Below are 23,035 nucleotides of genomic sequence, written 5' to 3' on the forward strand. Positions count from 1 at the left end.
TATTCTTTAGAGCGGTCGTACCAAGATCCTCCTCAGTTTTAACATTTGTCATAGAATGACCCAAACACAGCTTTATAAAAAAGTACATGTGTTTGGTAGCCTGAAAAGAAAATGAGCCCAGAAGTTGACACTCCTTGTACAGTATCCAAGTTATTTAATTAGCTTTCCATGGAGGGGGTGCCAGCATGGTATGTTGATGCTGGTGGTGCTCATGGAGAAAAAATTAAAACTCAGATTTTCCTTTAGCAGACTTTTGCAAAAATAATTGCAGCCATTTAAGAGAAGGGTGTATTCAGTGTTGTCAGCTCCTGTGACTTTGATTGGTTTATTTGTAGTGCTTCTTGCAACTCCAGTTTCAAAAGGGAAGCTCAACAACTGAAACAGGCTAATACCTGACTTGGCAGCAGCTTCCTGAGAAGGCGCAATAAAACTGTGTTAGGCAGTGGTACTTCTTGGCACCTACTTACATGTGGGGAAGGGAGGTCTGTTTTTCATGTGATAATTTTTCAGTTAAGAAAATAACTTTCTCGTATGTGGTGACAGCCTAAAACCATGATATGAATCTATTTTAAATGGTGAACAAAGTAAAGACAAAAGGAGTGGAATGTGGGTCAACATTTGGGGTCACCTGGAGTGCACAACAACATCGAGCTACGCATCTAGATTGTACAAGTCTCCTGAAATGCTGTGGCATTATCTGCCAACTCAGTATGGCTGCCTCTGTTTTTTTAAGGTATCTGAAGTGTTTTAACACTGTGAAATATCTGTCTCAAATGGCTTCTGAGCCTGTTAGCCAATTTCTGCCACATTAAATAGGGAGAGCTCAAAGATACTAAGTGCCTGTGAGTTTCATGGAAAGAATTACCTGAGCAAAGAGCAAGCCCCAAACCCACATGCTGAGGAGGGAGAGGTTCTGGTCTCTTCCCAGAGGTGGACAGCTGGCCACCCTGGCCCTGGCTGGGGGCTGGGAGGCCTCCTGGGGTACGCAGCCTGTACACGTCTGGAGGAGAGAAGCATGTAGGGAATGAGGTTGTGTCAGTTTTGCTGCTTGCAAAACAGTGTATTAGGGAGTGCAGTTAAGCATTCAAAATGATTAGTGAGGCTGGGTAGTAAATTCCTTTCATCATTTTGGCTGTCATCCGAAAATATGTGCTCTAGATTTACCACAGATTTGCTTGGTTTGGGCCAGGGAATTTCATTAAGTAACTCCTGCATCATACGATGCACAAGGTTGCATTAAATGGTCCAGTGATTATTTTTATTCTTCTGTTTGAATGATCCTTTTTTGCAAAACAGTACTAGGAGAGTGAGGAAGAAAAACTAAGCTTTGCTGTTTGGTAAGTACAAAGAGCCCAATCTATTTAACTGCTGGGGCCTTTTTTTTTTTTTTTTTTTTTTTTTAAATCGAATAACAATTCCCAGGATTCATTGATCTTTACATTAGTTAGAGCATCCTACAAGGACAGAAACCATGATGGGGAGATTGTGAGTAATGAGCTAGCAGCCTAGTGAATCATTTCCCCTAAAGCTTTGTATTTGCAGAGAGACAGATGGTGGGAGCTGTGAAGAGGGAGAGGCAAGAGAAAAGCCGGTTTTTGCAAACAGCAGAAGTACAGAGGACAGTGAGGGGGAAAAAAAAAAAAAAAAAATCAGCAGGTAAAGGAGAAGAAGAGACTGAGAATACACCAGCTGTTTCAAAACTAATGTATTAATGTTAAAATGGATTAGGGTTGAGGGAAAATACAGAAAGGAAACAAGAGTTTTGTGGCTGAGAGAGGGAAAAATTACCAAGAGCAGCCCTAAATATATATTTGTAGATGAACTCTTGAGTCAGTTATTAACTTTATGTGCAAATAATAGAGAAGTAGCTGAAAGTATGCAAGACTCCATCTTGCAGGCTGGCAGTGCTGCTGCCCAGTTAGAGCTGCCAAGCTGCAGGTACCCACAAAGGCAAAAGGCTTCTCTTGGATGGCAACAGCACCAGGGGTTTGTCTCACAGCACCTGTACATTCACAAGGGGTGTGTGGGAGATGAAATCCATTGTCCCTTACATGGAAAGAAAGCAAAGCAAGAGAGTTACATGCTTAACACTGGGATGAGTGCAGCATTAAGACAGATATAGAGGATTTAGAGACAGCCTGCTTTGAAGGCTTGCCAAAACTCATGACATTATTGCATGTTAATTTTTTTTTTTTTATGCAAGTCACCTGTGTGACAAAAACAGGGTTGCAAAATTTTATCCCACAGTTAAGTTAGATCGGCCTCTCCAGAGAGGGATGCGTAGGGCTATTCAAGTACAAAGTTAATTTAATAAAGCCTTGTACACAGGACAAGAAATGCTGCCCTAAGAGCTCATTTGCTTCTGGTAGGGTCTTAACTGCCATCATTTGATGCCGTTTAGGAAAATAAAGCAGCGGACTTCCCTGCAGCCCCTCCGGGACCACCAGTAAGGCAGATAACGACACTGGCTCCTTAAAACAGCTTCACCAAAGGGTGTGATCGTGGCATGCAAAGCAATCACACGGAGACAAGAGATTTGCAGGGTAGAGTTGCTACTCAGAGAGAGACTAAGGCCGAGCGCCCCTAGCCTGTTTATTTCTTATATTTTATACATTTGTGGGTCTGGTTGTGGATTGGCTTCTGGGGCTATCACCTCTCAGCCCAGTGGCCAGACCAGCTGTCAGTTAGTTATTTGCAGGCTAGAAATATGTAAACAAAGGACAGGGAGTAAAAAACAAAAGGTTTGTTTATGTTCCCATGTGTGAGAAAAGCGAAAACTGCTCCTAATACTGTGTAGAAACTAAAGAAACTGACTCCATCTTATGAACAAGTAGAAGGCTTTAAAAAACTCAGAAAAACCAGGGTGACAAAAGGGTGCCTTGCTGAGGGCCTTTCCCTCATCTCCAGCCACTGACCAGGCTGCAGGTAGCAGAGACATGGGCATCTCAAGAACAGCATCAGTCTGGGCAGCAAACTTGGGCAGTGTGCTCAGGAAGCTCCACAATGAGATAAGAAAAGGAGCAATTCCCACCATTCAGGATGCTTCTGGGTTGTCAAATAGAGGTGCTGGTAAAGCTGACAGAGACCCCTCGTCTTAAAAGGGAAGAAGATGTGGGAGGGAAGAATTGGGTGCACCATGGCCTTGCAGTGCAAGAGGTCTGCTGTGGTAATGAAGTAAAACATGTCTCAGAGAGTTCCCACACCCTCAGTGTGCAGAACAGGTACACGTTATCTTCCAAAGCAAACATCTCTCTTGTTACACTTTGGCTTTAATTTAACAGGTTCCCCCATGACCACATCTGTAGCAGTCTGCTATTGTTTGACCTGTGTTTGGGAAACAGATCCTGCCTGGAAGGTCACAGCTTTCATCAGCCTCCTCCTCCACCATCCTTTATCATGATGTTGCTGCAGGGAAGGGCTGCCACAGCACCCAGTTCACAGTATTGATGGGCTGCGCTGCTCCTTCTCCCCAGAACCCCAAACATGGATCTTCTGCAGAAGTTCCAGGCTGGCACACAGCCCATCGGTATCATTACACTTCTCCTTGAGCTGTGCCAGTGGATGCTCACACAGTCCCCTCAGCCAGCATGAACCACTCTGACACGTGAACATCTCACAAAAGCCACTTGCAAAACCCTCTCTGAAACATCAGACACATCTCTCCCACCTGCATATTACAACCAGTGCAGGAAGAGAAATGCCTGTATTCATGTGTATTTGTATTACAAGTTATTGCTCACAGCAAGAGGTGTTCTCTGGGCTGCAGGAGAAGGACATCTGAGCAGGGAGAGGTTCCTCTGCCATGGCAGAGGGGCACTGGATGCTGCTGCCCACACAGGCAAAGTCAAACCAGGCCCTGAGATGCCAGACCACAGGCAGCAGAGTAGCAGCCTGTCCAACCCACGTCCAAATTAGGCCAAGAATAAGATGGAATTGCTTAGCCCCACTCCAGCCTTCATCGGCTCAGAGCCCAGCCTCAGCCTGATCATGGAAGAGCGCACAGACCACCAGCTGTGTGTCCCTGTCTGTGGCCAAGATCACTTGTAAACAAACAAAAAAACATCTAAAGCTAAGTTTCCTGGCCTGTCCAGATCTGCCAGCTAGGCTACGTTTCAAGGGCTTACTGATGTATATGGGACCAAACGAATACAAACAAACATACTCTCCTCATTGTGGCTCTGAGCACTGCATTCCACTGCACAGATCCATGCAAACTGCAAGAAATGTCACCAAGAGCAAAGGCAGGGGTTTAAAAAACATTTGTTCTTTATTGAAAAGTATCAGGGTTTCCTCCAGTTTCCAGAGGATGAGGGGCAAGCACCTGCTTGCCCACCTATCCCTCGGGTAAGGGGAGTTTCACAGCAGCCTCTGCAGATGCCAAGTCCTGGGGGCTAATGGACAGATCCAGGGACTCTCAAGTGAAACTTGGATGAACCCAGCGGATGTAAATCCCCACAGGACTGGCTGTTGTGGGAAGGGGACCTGCCAAGGAGTAGGAAACTTCCCAGGATATACTTTGACAGTTGAGCAGATGAAGCCCTCTCTGTCTGGCTCGTACCCCTCTTCTAAGAAGGGGAAAATCTACGCTGTTGGAAAGCTCCAGAGAACCTCAAAAGCGTGGGTTTTCTGGGGCTGCAGAAGAAGGTACTGTAATGGCAGACACCATCCGCACCCCACCCCAAATTACTAAAACAGTTAATAACTAAAATTGATTTTTAAAAAATCATGACTAGCACCACCTCGGTGAACTCATCTGGCTGAATTTCATTCTCTGGATTTTCCACTTTTTTCCTAAGGAAGTACATTCTGGAAATACTATCTTGGAGGCTTTTTTCAAAGCTACCTTCCTTTACTTGGGCTGACAGTCCTTACAGCATGTCTGTTCTGTTTTTCATCAACTACGCCCAGTGAAAATCTGGTAAATGTGATGCATTGTGACTGCCACGTTCAGCACTTGTGCCAGGCTCAGGATTTCCAGCAAGCAGCAGGTGCTGCAGTCCACTGTTAAAAACCCTGCAGTCTTCAAAGGAAGAAATTCAGTCAGAAAGACTTCTAAACAGATAACACTATTGGGGATTGAGTTGAACATCCCAGAAGCAGCGAGTGCATTAAAGAATCTTTCATCCCTAGGCTGGGAGAGGGAATTGAGCCCAGCTTGGCACTGACCAAACCCGCTCCAGTCAGTATCTGGTAGCATCAGTTCTCAGTGAGCGCTGTGTGCATCTCACACATGTGCAAATGCACACAGCCAGATGCTCCCACCACAGTCTTCCCCCCAGAACTTCCCTCCAAACAGACTGTACAGAGACTCTGAAATCCAGCCTCAGCACTGATAAGGCACTAGTGGTTCCCAAATGCCGAACCAACGGCATACAGGGGACAACTGACCACCCCTCTTTAGAGCAGACTAAAAATATCCCTACCAGCAATGGTTCCAGATGCTCACATACAGGGCTGAGAATCATTTGGAAAACAGAAGTTTTATTCTTCACTTTACTACTGCACTGCTGCAGACAGCATAAAGTTACCCACTCATTGTTCTCCAGCCTCCTTAGCTAAGAAGCTGAGACAATAGCAAAGTGGCCATTTAGGTAATGTTGTTGAAGACTTACTGATTAAGGAACCACATACATACAAAAATTATTGGTTTTTATGGGTCCATTCTCCTCACAGCCTTAAAAGAGACAGTTTTTTCCTTGAAGCACCAGCTGTGTAGGAGCTGAAACAGCAGAAAGCCAGCAGTAAGACTATCCCAAAAGAGAGATGAAAGGGAGCTCTTAAAATAGGCATAATAGCACCTGAGAAGACAGACAGAGTACAATAAAGAAGTGAGAAAGAGGAAGGGAACTACACTCTAATAAAATTGAATGCAGTAGCAAAACTAATCAGCTAGCATAGACTCATCTCTTTTGGTCTCTTTATTTTTTCATTTTTTTTTTCTTTTTTTTTTTTTTTTTTAAGAGGCAAAATAACTTAGCATTTATTATTTTTAAAAAGGAGAGAAAAAAGAGAGAAAACCAGTATTTTCCTCCAGGCTTTTGTGTCCCATTTTAACTTAGTTAAAAACCAACCTACTAAAGCAGCACAGTCCCTCCTGAGGACACGGCCATAATGATGACAATTTGATATATTGGTAATCAGCAATCAAGAGACAGATAGCGTCATCAAGGTAACACAGACAGGTACACAGGTACACATGTAGAGCACAAGGAATGAAAACTGCACATCTCACACCCTAACACTGATTGATGTAGTCAAGACTCCTTGCTTACTCCAGGCTGGAGTTAATTATTCCCAGAAGTAATTAACAGGTTGAATTTTAAGCTCTGGGCTGGATGGACTTGGCATTGGAGAGACAGATTTCACCACTCCCTCAAAGCAGCGTCCAGACAATGGTGTGAATGTTGTGACTTGCTTTACTGGAGCTATACTAGGGGAAAAGCACCATCCTCATCAAACCAGGTTATCGGTTTTTTCTTGCCCATATTTCTCAGTTGTGCACACTTTCTTGGTTTTGATCTTACAGACTAGCTTGTCTCAAACAGCCCAATGTTCTTGGTCACAACAGCAGTTTTTTCAGTACAAATGTTCATCCAGAGACATCAGGCTCAGCCTGTGCATCCCTACACAAAATCAGCACTGGATCTGGTGTGATCCTGTACTGCCTTCACATGAGGTGAAATAAGAGGTGTAGTTCAGCAGTGCTATTGTATGGAGTGAGGGTGGTGCTTGGGGAAAACTATCCAGGGCATTTCTATATTAAGTATGGTCTAAGCCTACATCTGTGGTGATACCCAAACTGGTCTTTTGCAGAGAGCAAGAAGACAAGCCTTGATGAGACACTGTCTATGAAACAGCATTGGTGAGAAAACCCAGTGAGTGCCAGGAAATCTGGTGTCACATTGCTCGTGGCAGAGCTCAGTAAAATGACTGCCTTCAAGGAGGCAGAGGAGTCCTTGACCTACCTGGTCCCTACAACCAGGAGATTTCTCAGGTACATCACAGGGAAAGGCATTTATCCTGCCAGCAAGCACAAGTTGCAAACAGCGTCTGCAAGCTCCGAGCCTGTCAGCCAAGTCTCAGTGCCTCGACCCCTTGGTGCACAAGGGCATTTAGCAAAGGCTCTGGAGGCATTTCACATCAGCCCAGCTATCAGCTCTGACCATCATGCTGTAGATGTGCAAGATGTAAAAGCATGCTTTCAGTTCTGATTTCACTTTTCTCTCACACACTTCCATTAGGGAACCTCTAATCAAAAGAAGCATTTTTCATAATTCTTTGGTTATTGCCTGCATTTTACAACATTAGAAGCAGCTATGTAGATACAGGTGCCTTGTGCCTATGCTGAAGACCGTTCTTACGAAGAGCTTGCAGTCTCTCTGGGATTTGAGTGGCTAACTAAAATCCTTTGCAAATTATCTGTCACTTCTTTGTAAGCCCCGCTTCCTTTCTTTACGTCTGAAATCGGGCTGGGGATAATGAACTTCCTGTATCATAGACTGGGGTACAAGGCAACTCATTGTACACTCACCAAGGAAGAGTACATCAGTAAGTAGCTTATGAGGCAGCTCTGAAGGGTCTTGTTAGAATGACTTATTCTCCGAGTTTCAGCGGTTTGATTAAGTGGATCATGTGATAAACCCTTATAATGAACTTCTTCAGATGCTGCCAGGGAAAACCAAGCAGATAAAATGCACAATCCCATGGCATTGCTTTCTGCATAACAAACTGATTACAAAGATGGAAAAATCATGCAATTCACTGACTTCTCCCGCTCAGGACAGCAAAACACTGTTATACAATTTTCTCTTTGCTGCCCCAGATTAAAGTATCCTTGCTACTCAGTCCAGTTCAAACTAGTGCAATTTTTCTCCTACAAGTCATCAGGCAGATTACAGCTAAATGTAACTACTTGCAAGAAAGTCTAGTCATGCTTCTGAACGATTCCTTTCTTATTAAAGAAAACAAAATAAGATAAACAAACATGGCAATGGTTAGAATTAATAGATAATCTTTAAGGCTGCTTCCAACCCAAATCCTTCTATGATTCTATAGGAAAAAAATCCCCAAAGAACTAAAAAAAAATAACCAAGCATAAATTCACAAGAAACATATGCTAATTTGGTTTGTTTAAAAGCAGCAGGCCATAGTTGAGTTGCAGTTTTTGCCTGGCCAATACCTGTAGGACCAATGAACCAGGGGAATACATCAGCATCTGCTCTGTCTCTCCTCACCCCTAGTTCACAGCTTCGCTGCTTCTCCTTCTCAGCAGCACAGCCTCTCTTCTTTACCCTCCCAAGTTGCCTCTGCCTAACAAGCTACAGCACCTCTGCAGAAGGTATCCTGGCTCTGGCATGAAGCATGGGATGTATGCACTTGTTCCTGTTAGCCAGCATAAATTACAGCACTGCTTCTTCAAGGGCAGTGCCATATCCCCGACTTGGGTGTCAGCTGGAGCTGTGTGATGGATGGGGTGCCTTTAAGAAAGTCTTCTTCAGGTCCCGTGGCTGAGATGAAGGAAAGACCCCAATTTCCTCTTCTCCTTGACTAGCAATACCCACCTGCTCCTGCTACCATAGACAACAGCTGCATCCAATACCTGACTATTTGTCAGGGCTCTGCTACACAGAAGAGGATTTGGAGCTCTGCTGGCACTTTGAGGTGTCAGGATGGAGAAGGCAACTTTCAGCTGGGTGGGGTAAAGATGTCAGGAAGAATGCAGAGAGATAGACTGGACTCTTAAGTGAGGTAATTGGTATTACTTGGGACCCTTAATTCAGTAAAGGATTAATGAGGGCATCCCCTTCATTCAAGCTAGTTACTGACTGATTTTCCCTTGGTCCAGATCCCAGACTTTACAGAGCAGCAGCTGAGAGGGCAGAAGCTGCAAAGCCAGCCCACAGTAAGGCCTGTCCCCAGGCTACCTTGCTCCGTATCATCCCACTGAGTAATCAGCTCTTTGGGGTCACTGGGTGAATTGCCTTAAAGGGAATTGCTTTGGCAGTTCAGGTGTCAGTAGAAACAAGAGGATAAAGGGTGGTAAATGGCAGGTCACTTCAGCAGCTCTGTCCTGCCTGTCACCAGCAGGTCTGATAGCTGTCAATGCCACAGAGTGGAACCAAACTGCCTAATTCCTCCATCACACTTACAGCCCTTGCATTTCCCTCCTGCCTGCCACAAGACAAAGAGTGCCCAGCCTGGCACAGAAGTTTGTGCACCATCACTAGAAAGCCTGCTCTGGGCACAGCACTTGGGAGTATGGTCTTGGTTATGGCTGGCATTGAACTGCGCTTCCCACTCCACCTGCTTCCCATGCACAGGAGCAGTGCCACATCCCCTGTCACACTGAGCAGCCTGCTACACCACCTTGCTAAATACCAGCTACCAAAACCCCCAGATGTGCACAGACACACAGACAGCCTTGCAAGTGAGATCCTGTGCTTGCAGTTTGCACTGGAGCCAGTGCAGAGGCAGGTCTAGGAACATCCTTAAGTACAATCCCAATGTGTCAACCTGCTACATGAGTCGACAGCCTCATCATACCTAGCGCAGCGGTTACAAAGAGATCTAGGGAGGAAACATTTTCCAGATTGTCGCAGTGTCCCTCACGCCTAGCAGGCATTGACCACAGGCCAGCTCAGTTCTGCACTGCGGCCAACGCAGATCGGTTGGGGTTACAGGCAGGGTGAGCAACCTCCTCCTCCTGGTGGGTTTTTGGTTCCCCACGCTGGCAGATGGACCTGATGGCGTCACGACTACGGCGGCAGAAAAAGGGTCGACTCTCTTTGAGCAGGGTTAAAGGTGGTTTATTAAAGGGGAGTCCAGCAAGCAGCTCTGCCTCAGACCCTTGCTGCCCAGAGAGAGCATGTGGAACCAGGCTGCACGAACTTATAAATGGGGGAGGATCCAGGGGTGGTGACAATGGGTTAGCCAACCAGGGAACACGGGGGTGTAACAGGGGGTGTCAACTCCTGAACAAAGAACGAATCACAGGAGGGGAGAAGGGGATTCCCCGGGCACCAGCCTATCACTCGACGCCTCTCCTGGATCTTTCCAGAATCCAGGGAAGGGTCCTGAAGTGACAGACAGGGAGACCAAGAGGAGAGAGAGGGGATTGACAGGGACAGGTGGAATAAGGGGGTGATTGACATAAAACTACTGGTTATATAACAAACTCATAGAGGGGAAACCATTACAGAAAACAGGGGGCACAGTGGAATGAACCATTACAAAAAACTTCTTATAAAACTTACAAAAATAACTTAATAAAACAACTCTTGCACCACCACACAGATGAAGAACACAGGCAGGAATACCAAGTGGACTTGTCAAATGAACTACAGCACTGGGGGAGGAGAAGATGCCCTGCTCCTTGGCTTGACCATCAGAATGCTTATCTATCAGTTCTATTTTGAGGAATGGTCCAGCAATTATGGCATCTCAAAGAAGTCCTAGAGAATGGTAAAAACTGTTTGTGCTTTTTTCAAGCAGCCAATCTGTAAACACAACAGCAGTTTAAAATGTACATCAAACTGTATTTGAGCTTTCCTACGTACACATACTAGCCATTAAGTTTCCTCAGGTCATGCTATTATTCAGTTAACGGGATTGCAAGCTATAATTGAAGGGATAATACACCTCTCAGATGTCATCAGTTGTGATGGATGTGAGAAAGAGAGCCTTATCTTGATTTATTTTACAGCCAAAGGGAATTAATATATCTAATAGCAGGGAAAAAGGTATCTTTAAAATATGGTTCTATACAATCAGTAAGAATCAATAACAGTATTGCTATTAGACTCAGTCATCAGAGAACAACGGAATTTTAAATCTGTAAACCAAGCAAAAATTCGCACATTCAGTCATTTCCACTTGATAAAGGAACCTTTCTCCTACATGCCAAAACAGGTAAAGGTGTTTGTGCTTTAAACCATGGATGCTAACTTATCCACGATCTGGTCTGAAACTGTGAATCAATTTGGAGTGCCATTCAGCAGCCACCTTTTTACTGGTCTCATACTGGTAGATGTTGAATACTGTCCACAGATTTCCTTTGTAGGTCTGTCCACAGGGACTGAAAACCTGGTGTGCTCAACTCATAAATAAAGCTAGTGAGACATGAGCAAGAAAAAACATAGCATACTTCTGGGAATCACTCCAGGAAAATAAATATGCAAGATGGCACATCACCCTATACAAAGCTGGCAAAGGTAAAATAACATTTGGGTTTGATCATTATGGAAAAGAAAATAATTCTGTGTTCATATGTACATGCTGATCTTCCACTGAGACAAAAGGGCAAAGGTAAGAGTGGAGTTTGACTCACAAGAAAACATAACTCCTGGAAACAGTTGTGGCTTATTTAATCAAATTGAGGGAATCAAGTCTGAATCTGATCCCTGGTTTTCAGAAAGCCCATGAATACTCTAGGAATGACCACAACCATTATTTCCTATCTCTGTGGTTCATGACTCTTCTTATGATATATGCTTGCTTTTAAATTCTAGGTATACCTTTTCCTTAACAGCTATAATGCATGACTTTATACAGTAGTATTAAAACATGGTAAAGAACAAACGAGGAGCATTTGTCCTGCTTTCCTCTAATGGGTTTGGATGAACATGCCCTCCTGTTTCCATCAGTGCTTCACTCATTTTTTCTTGAATAGGGTATTATATTTACTGGCATTGACTCTTTCCTTAGAGTTTATTATTTTGCTCCTACGGTTCCTCTCTCATTTTCAGTCTTTTCTACATTTTTCCCCCCCATCTAGTTGCCTGAATCCTTATTTTCCCATTAGGCTTTACACTGTCTAATCCCTAGGTTGGTTTACTGTTGTTATTTATGAGATACTGAAAAGTTTAAGCCACTGTATATAATGCATGACAACAGGATCTCACAGAAATGCTCATTATTTAATAGATGAATAAGCAGAAGACACAGCCTGCAACTATGCAGATTGCAGACAGATGTCTACCTGTGTTTTGTCTGGCTGTGATTTCAAAATGTACAGAGTTCTTCGAGTGTAAATGTGATGTGCTCTTGGCAATTTAATTTCATTGTGGATCGGTCCATATTTTTGCTTTTAAGGATGTTGGCTTACTGTTGTCTTATGACTGTCTGCCTGGTAATGTTTGCTGGCAATTTTGCTTGTGTCCTTAAATTTTATACATTACAGGAGAACTGCATGCTTGCTATGCAGACAAAGGTTTATTACAAGCTATTTATTGATGCCACATTCCATTAATAAGTTTCAAAATTGGGAATTTAAGGAAAATATCTTAAAAGTAATAACTATTTCAAATATTGTTTGTTCAGGTACTCTTACTGTTGCTCTGTGTGTACATTTTAAAATTACTTTATGCTTTGTATGATTGAACATACTTATGCTATCTGGTATTGCTGCTTTCATTGCACAAAGTACCTGTAGGAAAGCTTTTCCTTCATGTGATTGAATGACTGCTAAAATATAGCACCAGGGTTCAATGAGAGGTATATATGCATACCTGCTGGAGCTGCACGTTTGTTTATGGGACTGCAAGTGCTGACATAGCTGATACAGCACATGTAAGCCTTGAGGCACCTGGAGGTTTTAATTTGGACACCAGAACACTCAGCGTGCCTTTGTGTGTGAGAATCCCAAGCGTGCAGGAATACAACAAAAGGAGAAAGAGGGCTGTGTGGGATATGTGCACATCTAGTACTCATCATTACTGATAGGTAACCCATTCTTTGTTTTCCTCCTAGCAGTTATCCACACGCAGCATATATCTCTATTTTCACTGCAGTGTACTCAGTAACAATCATTAGTTCCTTCCCTGGCAGACTCAGATTCTTGAGAGGTTGCAATAGGAGCAATACTTCATGTTGCAACCCATCAAGAGTTGTTAATATACGTAACATCTGTTGAATTGGGAAGACAGAGCTTCAGGATGATGCTCTGTGGATGTCTAAGATAAATAATTTTCTTGCTGAAATTGTCAGCACAGATGCTGCTCTGACGGAGTATGATCAAATGCTTTACCTGGAATTGCTATAACAATCTAAAAACAGACGTGCAATCTGCAATAACTAGGTAGGAAAAGTCAAGCGAATATCTTAAAATACTTCACTTTTTGTAGTTAACAGGGCACTTGTTATATCCAAAGTGTAAAGAGATGACTGACTCCAATAACATTGTTTGACAGAGGAATACAGGAAGATGAATGCTTAGTTCAGGTGGAGCTCCATAATCATCATTGACAGAAATTGGAGGATTCCATTAAGTGCTCTTATCCAGAGCACAGAGTGCAGAAGAGGGATCAGCTTGATTTCTCCATCTCTCTTGTCACTGAAGTGATGGCCAAAAGTCATTAAGGGCATAATTTTTTTGTCAAGGATAGGGACTTCTCTAAGCTGATGGTTCCAGACACAAGTCCCAGTGTGAAGCAGGAAAACTACCATATTTACCTTAGATGAACACTTCAAAAACATTCAAGAATTCAGTGAGGTGGGCAAAGACATAATATAGACTGCTGCAAGTTCAACTTCTTTTGGCCATTCGGGAGTGGCCGTTGCTCCAAAGCCAGAAGATGGTTTAAAACATCATGTAGCAATTCCTGAAATGTACTCAAGATACTTCACAGGTCTAGGATGAAAATTTCATTTTCTTTGCCAATTAGAATTGCCTCAATGAGATCTTACCCTTGCGCAAGGATGAGTGAAAAGCAGTACTTCCTATTCTTAACAGCTATCCAGGATGCAGGCTAAGAGAGGGAACAACTTTAAGTACAGATACCAAACCATTCCTTTGGTGGCTCCAAAGGCTGGAAGTCCATTAGTTCTACAGTTACTCTTTTCAGGATACTGGGAAAGCAGGACTCTTGGCAAAGAGCGATTAAAAAGATTAATTTTGCTGAGTCTTACTTGATATTGCCAAGTAATCTGCCAATTAGAAGGACTGACAGGAAAGAATAAAAGGAAACAGTTATCCCTGGAACAAGGAAATTATTGCCTTGTTGGCTTGTGCTTGAAGATGTCCATTCCGGGCAACTCTATTCTGAGAAGATGCTTTCAACTGTTTTTAATTCCCTGTCTGTGTTTGGAGGAGGAGTATCTGAAATCTTTTAAGGACTAAGCACAACACAAAAAAAATTAATTTCTTTCTGGCACAGAGAGTAATGTCACATTCTCACACTATTGACATAAAGCCATATAAGATTGCTAACAATCATAATGACTTTTCTCGTTCAGATTTTTGTCCACTGGAAACTGACTTAACTGTAAAGAGGCCATCCAAAAACTATCACAGGGCAATAACTTTCTGTCATGACTTGTGTGGTGTCAAGACCTAACCTATATCTGTAAGTTACCCATTTCCTACAGGGAATTAATTTATCCTATCGTATAACAGAATAGCAACCACCTATTCTGCACTGAAATACTTACCTACTTTCTAGTGTTTCAGTCTAGCAAGTACAATTTCCCTGAACTGACAGAATTTTTAGAGTAAAAAGAGAGGTAAGGGTTCTGTGGTTTGGGGAAGTCAAAGGGAAATTGACTGTTGGTTCAAAAGCAAATATCTATGTGACCACGTGCAAATTGATGGGTTTCTGTAGCTCACTGTCTTCAACAAGAAAAAAATTTAAAAAGGGGAAGGACAGACTGATTTGTATGTGTCCTTTTGAATTTTCCAGGTAATCTTCCCACTTGACTTATAAGAAACTGAGTGATGCATTTGGGGGTTGCTGTTTTAATCCTCACTGTTCAAAAGCCCCTCTCTAAGGGTAAATGAGACCACCACAGCTGTGTCCACACTGTAATTGAACCAAAAGTCCTTTGGACCATGAGGAAACATGGTATAATACATAGCTCCTCCTCCCCAAGCCCTATACAGATATATTATGGCACAAGGACCACCAGCAGGCTGCTTGTGACCATTAGGATGCTCCTGTACTAACCCACCACACTCACTCAGGTGCCCAGATGTCAATGTGCCCTAAAGAAAGTGCATCATGCCCATTTCTGAGGTCAGTATCCTCGCATTACAAAATGTGGTTATGCAGTATTTTTGAAAAGGTTTCAGGTCTGCTTTCTCTGGAGCACAGAATTAGGTCTTAAGTGATTATTCAAATGCATTAATTATGTAAATCTGTAAGACTTATGATAATTGGAATTAAGACTGAGCATGCAAATGTGGACCTTGCTATCTTGCATTTGGTGGGGGAATTTTTATTTTTCTGGGCATTGTAATATAAGAAAACTTTAATTCCATCACAAACCTTTATTGACAAATCAGGTTGATAGGCAGAATGATAAAGGTTAAGTTTAATTTGTTATTTATGCTTTTCAAAATCATATACAAATCCCCGTGTTCTGAGTGCTAAACTCTTGTGATCTATACATATGTTGTTTGTTTTATTAGACTATATGTGAATGAGAACATCTGTGACCTCCCCTTGTGCTTCAAAAGGTCTCTGATAAAAAAAACGCAAACAAATCTTCTTTAAGAAAAAAATTCTTAATTTGGATTCATTCATTCTGTATACATAAAGACCTATGAAATTATTCCATGTTTTATTACATTCAATAGTTCAGAGGCAGGTAAGGTAGAATCTTGCACCTGTTCATATGTAGTTTTGGTGTTAACATTTCAGTTATATTGCCCTGTTCACTACCACTGTTTTCTAATCTAGAACCAGACTCACTGTAAATTGATATGATGTTCATGTAAGCCTCTATGTGTACTGGAACTGAGTTCAAGCAATGCCATTTCCTCTTTGTGAAACTTTCAGTTATCTAAAATATGTTATTAAAAGGATTTCCCTCTTTCCATACAAAATTTAAACAATTCTTTGTTGGATTGGGTGTGACTTTTTAAGTGTTACCACTAAACTGATACAAGTATTTAACTACTTTTAACAAAGGCACTAAAATTACTGTGCTGTGTCTGTGCTGTAGGCTTATCTTGCTTTTATTACACAAAATGATTTCTTTCAAGTTGCTAACAGTACACAAAAACTAGGTGTGTGTAACCCATTGTTAAACTAACGCACAACCTTATGTAGTCTTATAAAGATTTATTTTATATCAAAAAACGAGACAATCAGTGTAAGTTTTGAATGTGACTAAAACACAATGATACACATAGTTCACTGTAAAGCACTCACAGCAATTTTCACCCAACATCCCTTCTCTATACCTCTTGGACTGCACACACTCCTTTTTCCCCCCAGAAAATACAGATCTTCAAATATAAGCACACATAGTGAGAATATAACAACAAAATAAGAAAAAAGAACTCTGAACTCAGCTGGAGAATGAGGCTGCTGCCTCCCCAGCTACAAGATGGTGTTGATCAGCTTGGCTTTCTGCAAGACAGCTGCTCATAGCTTCTGCTAAGCTGTGCACTCAGGATGGGATGTGGAAGAGAGGAGATGGGGGTACTGGGATAGGAGTATGGAGGCAGGGAATATTGTGGTTCATGTTATTGTGTGGAGGGAACTGAAGAAGGAAAATACAACCAAGCCATTGGTTTGTGACTCACTGACACCATGTATTTTATTTGTCTTGTTCTTGGCCTGTACAAGTTTGATGATCCCTGTCCTTGGTCTTCTTCCACTTACTCCCACTGCTATGTGAGCTTTCGCATGTGTCAAATGACCCAGATGTTTCTCCTCCACTCACTGTCTTCCAATTTGACTGAGCAACTCCCGTGATTAACAGACAAAAAATACATGAACAGGGTATATTTTCAGTAACAAATCCTGCAGTTAACTGAAAACTAATTAATTAATTAAAATTAATTAAAATATTAAAAAATAATTAAAATATTTTAAAACATCTAGTTAGTTGATGAGTGATTTGGTGTCTTCTACTTTTAAAAATTTTCATATGTAATCATATTTAGAATAATTGAAATTCTATGATGAATTACAAGAGTCTGTTACAGATTCTGCCTTTTGAGACTGAAGCAACAGAAAATTTTTTCATGTTTGCCGTATCACTGCCTGGAGAGATGCAGGAACTTACAAAGAAAGCAAGCAGAACATAGCTGTAGCTGGATGGGCTCATTTAATCCAAATATTTAATAACCAAATGTTCCTAACAATAAATAAGAAATAGCAATCTATTCTGTATCAAAGGATATATTTGAACTCTCTGGGCAAGTTTGGCTTAAGCTTATGAGGTATGTTTTAGTGGAAAGGAAATACACAAATGAAAAATGAATATGTTCTGAACTATTTTACCAACAAAGAGGAGGGGAGGATACAGGAATGTACTACACAATTCTGTACTTCGCTCTTGAAACAAGCAGAATAACTTCCCCCAAAGCACACACTGTGAACTGCACAGACTGTGACAAGAGCCCAGGCCTGGCCAGATACCCAAATCAGCTCACTGTGCCCAACTGGAGTCACGTCAGACACATTAGCTTAAGGCACAAAGCAGTGATAAGAATGTATTTACCCAGCTGAGAGGAAAAGTGCAGTAAATCTCTCCGTGTCATTTTCCACCATGTTCCTTAAACAGTTATATAAAGCCAACCCACATTTCTGTCTTACTATGCCACAAATATAATCCTCTCTCTAATAAAATAATAAAAGATCTACATTTGAAAAAACATGTTAAATAATTTGCAGGCAAGATTAATAGTTCTGCTGAATGGTAAAAATCTGGTTAGAGCAGCTAGGGTACGATGGTTTTTTAGGGGCAGGATGAAGTTTATTTGATTCTCTGTAACTGAGTGTCCTCAGCTGAACCTACCAGTCCTTTGCTGTGTGAGGATTATAACTCACGCTGCAGTTGGATCAGCCTCTGTTTCTATTTTTAGTGTAGATCTTGCTCCTTATTTAGTCCTGATTGCATAGCCAGAACTGCATTCTCAGCAGCTCAGTGAAAAGCCTGCCTGTTCCATTTTATAACTTTTCCAGACAAAAAAGATGGGAAGCCCATAGCTTTCCAAACAGGCTTATTTTAGGAGCTTGCAACACAATAGTCCAAAAACCCATGGGCTACATGAATCCCTGCTGAAATACTAAAGGCTTTCCTGAAGTTTTACACAGCAAGAATTTGGCTGCTTCTGAGTTAACTGGGATATTTAAAAACAAAATAAAATAAAACAAAAACACCAACCAAAATATCCCCCAAAAAACCCAAACAACCAAAACCAAACAAACCCCCAAATTCCCCCAAAACCTTCTTCACCTTAAATACTTAAAATATAGTATTAAAACAGTAATATACATCTGTATCAAATTCTTCAAAAAAGCATTTTATCCTTCTTAGTTTAAAAATCCAATTCAGGAAGGTAACTACTAGCCAAAAAAGAAATAAACAAGAAAAAATGGAAAATGTTGGTTTTAAAGAATCTCTTAGCAGAGATGACTACACAGAAGTAATTTTCTGCCACTGAATTTAAATCATAAGAACATTTCTGGTTTTGAAGAAAGTTTTCCCACTACAGCAAGGAATTTCTGCAATTCTGTCAGCATCAGCTAAAATGCTTCACCTTCATTTCTAGGATTTGCTTCTGGAATATCTGCTCAGTTATTTATACTGCATAAGCTACAGTTCCATTTGTTGCATGCAAGTGCATAACTAAAACCCAAGATTAAGATGATCAAGACCACTGTGAGGCTATACACACACAAAATGAAAAAAAATCTACACAGATAATACATGTAAAATACTTTTTTGTCTCCATATACTGAAATACAGTGTCAATAATGGGTCTTATTTTCATGTGAGAAGACAGTGCATATTACCATACACTGAAATTCCTCATAACTCCAAACAGGTCTTTGATTCCTCATACAAGATAGTTATAGCCTTGCATGCACAGACCTCTGGAATGTAATGCTGAATCCTTTCTCTCCAAACCTCCCATAAATTGCTAAGGAATCATTATGTTGGTCAGGCAATGGTCACTGAATTCAGCTAGTTTTATTGTACATGTAAGGATGTGCAGCACTCCTATAGTGAGGAGACTGACTGCAGAGAGAAATCTCCCTCAACTGCCCCTGTATTCAGGCTGTTGACTAGTCTTTTCATGGAACACTGAGAACACAAAAGCAGACTTAAAAGAAATTAACTGAAGGAGTAAAGAATTAAAATCAGTGAAGAGAAGGAGGGACTGATATATTCTCATTGTAATTTAATTACTTCTTAGTCAAACACTGGACAAATTACAAAGCCAAAACAAAGCAGAAGGGCCATAAAAATTATGTATTCAGCAGGTCTGCATTTGTATATTATGTGTTCCCCAAATATCTTACTGGTTCTGTGAAAATGGAGAATATTCCAAATATATGAAGTCAAGTTCCGTATCTTGATTTAAATGACAGGCTTGGAATGCCACAAGAAGTACCCAAGATCACTGCCTGGAAGGCAGAGGGTTAGAAACTGAAAGAACTGGAAGTCATTAACGTAAAAGCCCCAAGTACTTGAAAGCCTGTTCATTCTAGCAGCTCTCAGAAACATTGCACCCTTGTACCCTGAGTGGAGATTACTGAAGTTTGGGTGTTTGGGATGTGGAATATCTTGGCTGAGCTTCTCAGTGTGACACGTAAAGTCGAAACTCTAGCACATTTGGACAAATTAAAGGGAAAAAAAAAAAAAAAAGAAGAAAAAAAACCCCCACAACCTGATACCAAGGCATCGATGTGCAAATTGGGGCAATGAAATCACTATTTGTGTGTCTACAAATTAGGAACAAAAATTTAAGCATGACTATTCTCAAAGAAAGGTATTTCAGAACCTTATTCTCAAAAAGCCACTCAGATTTTTTTTCAAGATTATACTGAGAGACTGAACTGCACCTGAAATCCTTCAGAAAATGCCTAAAAATCTGGCACAGCCAGAGACTAAGCTAACTTCCTTTAAGCCCTTTACTAGAAGGGGCTTTTGAACTGAAGCAGGACAGAGGAGCCCAAGAAGCTGATATTGAGTTGCAAGGGTCCAAGACATAGTTTGGATGCCTGTATGCCTTTATATTCCAGGAGGGTGTGGAGAAGTTTTTCACAGGGAGACCCTGTATGGAATCATTACAAGATTTTCTCTAGGAAGCCTCTGGCACAGATTTTCTTACGAAACACCACAGCATAGTGCAAAAAGTATCAAATTACTCACAGCTATTCTAGACATAGTTTTTCATAAAAAACATGAGTGCTGAATCCATTTGGAAGAAAACCCGATCTAAGTGCATATAGTTTTGTAATTCAACACTATAAAGAGTACTCTAACAAATTATGAGTATTTTGCAACTGATGTAGTAACTATTTCTGTATTTTCAGTTAAGAGTGACCACTTCTCTGTTTTGAATTAGGAAATCTGCATAACATTAAAACAAATTACTCAAGTGCCTTTTAAATCAAAATTAAGTAGGTCATTTTGAAGTCAGCTTTGATGGGCAGTTTTGTTGTTGGTTTTGGTTTACTTTTTCAAATGAGAGCCATGAGTCTGTTCCCTCAGCACCACTTAATCACTGGTAACTTTCATGAAGAGCAAACAAAAGGCCTCTTCTATTTATCCATTATGTTCCTAAGAGGTGAGAACAGCTTGATGCAAATGAAAATCATTAAAGCATTCTGCACTATCATTAACTGTCTGAATATGTGTCTATGCAAATGCAGCACATTACCCAGTGAAACTGCAGCCTCCTAGCCTTTTGCATTGAAAATCTATGCCTTATGACTCTCTTAACAGTTGAAATGCTTTCTATGCTGTGTCTTTGTGTAAGTGGTTGGTTTGAACAGGTACAGTAATGGAGTGCAAGCCATTTCACAGAAACATATTCAGTTTCAGATACCCCTTCATCCCTCTGGGGAAGGGGTAGCATCAGAGATACCCTATTTGTAACAGTGCTACAGTACAAAAATTAAGCCAAAATGTGATTGCCCAGACCCGATCCTGTGTGCATTTACACCCACGACTTCACTCAAATGAGTAGTTCCACTTAAGACACAATGAACATATAATAATGCAAAACTGTAAATGGTTTGTAGGATTAGAGGCCTAATTAGACATAGAACCTACTGACCTAATTCTTTAGAACTTTGTCCTTCGTGCAGCCATTTATGCCCAACCTGAATGGTGTGCAGAACCCTGCTGTCCCCACTCAGTGCCACGGTCCCTGCCCGATGGTTTAATCCTCCAAGAGCAGAACCTGGAGACAGTAATGCACCACAACTCCTGCCTTCTTAAAAGCTTGAACCAGAGACATATTTATGGTAGCCCAGGCAACAGATTTCAGGACATTTATTGCTGTTCAGTCTGTCTCTCTCCTTGGCAAAATTCAGGTCAGTTTTCAGGCACAAATTTGCATCTGCTGTATAAGCTTTTCTAGAACTAAGTCTTTGGCAGAGGTTATCTCCCCCTCCTTTGGGACATACACCTATGTTGCATGCTTTTATGTAGCAGCAGTGGTTAGGGAGTGCATTATTCAACAGCAGCTGAAGAGGCAGCAGTAGACTGGATTCTAGGCTTTCTATTTGAAGGACACCAAGTCAACCTCTCCTGTCTCACAGTCCTGGCACACTGAGGAGAATGCTTCTATCAGCAGGTAGTTGCATGTAAAGCATCTCTTACCTCCAGTTTGGGATTTTGCCAATCATTGCTGATGACTGGAAGACTTGGAGAACAAAAAGAGTGAGGAAATTTTAATTTCCTAGGCCTGCTTATGCTTTTTTTCATTGGACAATAATTAGATAGCTTACATACATAGTACTGAGTGCAGGGACAAAGGACCTTTAGGCAGGGGCCTTTATTACTCTTTTATTTGGATGTTATGGAAAATAAGTAATGCATTTCAAGACCAGGCTGGAGCAAGGTTTGAGCAAGCTGGTCTAGTGGAAGGTGTTCCTGCCCTTGGCAGAGCGTTTGGAACTGGATAATGTTTGAGGTCCCTTCCAAGCCAAATTATTGCGTGGTTCTATTTGAAGCATGTAGAAAAGAAATCAAACAATGGAACTGAATAACCCTAAAGGTCTTGTTCTGAATTTGGCAAACTGGCACATTTTAAAAACCTGACCTGATTTAGTAAAATGGTCCAAAGGAATAAACCTTAACACCAGCCTGCTTGTCACCTGGGCCAGCGTGCTGGGGGGCATTTTAGGACCATAAGAGCAAAAGCCATCCAAAGCAGCATTCCCACAGTAGTCAGGGACAGCACTGGAAGGCAGAGTGATGCAGTGGTCTCATCAGCTCTTTTTCATGTTCCAGTATAGTTGCAATATATGGTAGGTAACATTAAAAAGGATCCAAAGGAGGAAATTACGAATTTTACTCTAATGCTACAGTCCATACCAAATTATTTGAAATTTTTAAGCCTTGGAAGTAGAAGTGTTCTAATTTTATAAATTATTAAAATAAAATAAGCTTTAAAAGTTTTGAGTTCTTAGGAACATATATATTATGCTAACAACAATACAGTATTTACTGAAAATTTGTGCTTATAACAGGCTCATTCATCTCATTTTCTATCAGAACATAAGAAATAAAGCTGTTTATGTTTCCAGGTAATGCATTTAATCCCTGTGGCAACTACTGCTGTATTTTCTCTTTATCTGAGTGAAATTTACTTCTAAACAGAACTATTTAATTTAAAAATTGCTAATACTTTTCAACTTGTGATAAAAGATTAAAGCTACTCAGGGTAAGCTTGAAAAACATGGATGCTGTGGATTCCTTTGTTTAAAAGAAGCAATTCCTAAAGTACTTAAAAAAAAAAGCAACTCTGCCAGTAAGAAAAAGAAGAAATTAGGGAACTGACTAGTAACCTTGGCTGGAGTAAGAGAGGGGAAACTCAGATTACTGGTATTGAAAGCTTGATCACAAAAAATAGTGGCAGCTTAAACATGCCTTATTTTTCTCCAACAGCAACTAAGAAAAGGTCGACATTTTTCATAAGAAATCCAATTTCCTCTTCAAACAAATATTGCCTAGATATTAAAAAAACTTAGAATACCTTTAAAAGCTTATTCATTACAGCACAAAAATACAGTCTGATTTTCAATGTGTACCAAAAGATCTACCCAGAATAGCCACCACAGCTGCT

Source organism: Hirundo rustica, chromosome 3 (assembly GCF_015227805.2).
Source record: "Hirundo rustica isolate bHirRus1 chromosome 3, bHirRus1.pri.v3, whole genome shotgun sequence".
In the NCBI taxonomy this organism is placed as follows: Eukaryota; Metazoa; Chordata; class Aves; order Passeriformes; family Hirundinidae; genus Hirundo; species Hirundo rustica.